We start from the raw sequence: 1,841 nt of genomic DNA, 5'->3' as shown, positions 1-1,841 counted from the left end.
CATTACCTTCCTTATTTTCTTTACTGTTCAACTTATCTTTTGACTGTAGGCGCTGCTTTGCTTTGGAATTACTTTGAAATGGACAGTAAAATAAGCCTATCCCTTTTGCTGGTGTCTGTGTCCTTCCTGCTGAGCCCATCAACTGGCAAAACATAGACATATGCAATACACTTGCATACATAGTCATTCTTTTCCAAAATCTTATTAACATACGCTGATGTCTCTCTGGGCATGCACAGTTGCATCAAAGGTAGTGGTGCAATGACTTGCTTCCTCCCCTTTCTTTCAGGTAATACTTCAGCTTAATCACAGTGAATTTTGGCTGAAATTCACCGTTTTTCCCCACGCTAGCAAGTTTCCATTGGTTGTTATACCATAATGAGCAACTTTTTCTCTTGGTAGAGCATAGCTCAAAACAATGAATGTGAAACCCAAGACAAAGTCCTTGCCCCTGGTGCATGCAGAGATAAAAGTAGTCTTATTGTGACTGCAGTGCTTCCGTGGAGGAGGATCTTTGAGAAGAAGAAGGCTGCTCACACACCAAGCAAAGCTCAACTGGAAAGTTGTAGACCTAGCACACACTGATTCCTTTTACTAAAGTAACAGATTGGTCCTTAAGCAAAACTACTGATCGCTATTGCTAAGCTACCCTATACCGTGTTCATCACTGACAAAAAATGCATGGCTAATGGCAGTGACTCAGTTGAAAGATAGTGTTCTGAAGCTGAGAATTTGCTCTACACCACTGTGCTCTTTCCAGCTGTTGTCGTTTCCATGGAAATAAATAGGAGGCATTACTTTTGGAGCAACCTGTATATATGACGCCCAAGACAATTTCCACTCATGAAATGTAGCCCAGGCAAGCCAGAAAGTTGGACGTTCCTGCCTCAGAGGTTGCTCTGGGACTGTGTAACTGTCCCCTCAATCCACAGAGAACCCCATCAAAGCAATCGGACTTTTCCGAGAGCAGCCCCGTGAGTCCAGAATTCCTGAGTCCAGTTTAGGGAGAGGCATCTTCTGCCCCTGCCTTGAGGACTGTCAGGGGGGAATATGTCTCGCCCCACACACAGAAGGAGGGAGGGGAGAATCTCTGCACTGCAATTATCTTAAAGGTACTGGCACTTCTACAGTTATTTCCACATGCAGCTAAACTTTGTGATGTTGTAAGACATCCAAGTAAGCCTTGTGTCACTTAACATCTTTCTGAGAGGAAGAGAAAGAAAAGAGAGAGGTGGAGCGGAGAGAGTGAGAGAGAGAGAGAGGGACAGAGAGAGAGATCACTGGTCCAGGTTCCAGGTTTGGTCCAGCCAAGAGAGGTGTGGGGCTCTTGGCTTGCGAGCATCCTTGTCCTGCGGTTTCAAAAGTCTCAAAAAAGAACCCCAAGGATCTCTCTGGCATCCTTCTATGGCTGCTAGATGTACAGGTGTGCCATCCAGGGCTGCGAACAAGTGAGTCTGAAATAAGCAGGTTCATCAAAAGCGAGTCTGCAGTCAAAACTGACAGCAAAATGGGAATGTTTTGGACAGAGCAAGGCCGTTTCAATTTTCACAGACTCCGTCCTCCCCCAAGTCTCCAGCCTTCAGTCTGCTGACGTGGGAACGCTTGAATCTTCCAGGACTTTGAGGCAATTCCAAGCACACCACAGCTATTCTGTTTTTCCTTGGTCTGCTGTGTAACACAGGACCTGAGGGCTGACACAATGGCAAGGAGGAAGGAGAACGGTGTGGTGGTGTGAAGAGAGCAGCACTGAAAAGACCACGTCCTGCTGCTGCCCATGGCCATGGCTCCAGGGAAGCAGCAGCCCGACTCAAAGGCAGCAGAGAGGGAGCGCCCACCGGGCG

The sequence above is a fragment of the Numida meleagris genome, unplaced genomic scaffold, assembly GCF_002078875.1.
Source record: "Numida meleagris isolate 19003 breed g44 Domestic line unplaced genomic scaffold, NumMel1.0 unplaced_Scaffold419, whole genome shotgun sequence".
Taxonomy (NCBI): Eukaryota; Metazoa; Chordata; class Aves; order Galliformes; family Numididae; genus Numida; species Numida meleagris.
This window is presented reverse-complemented; position numbering follows the sequence as displayed.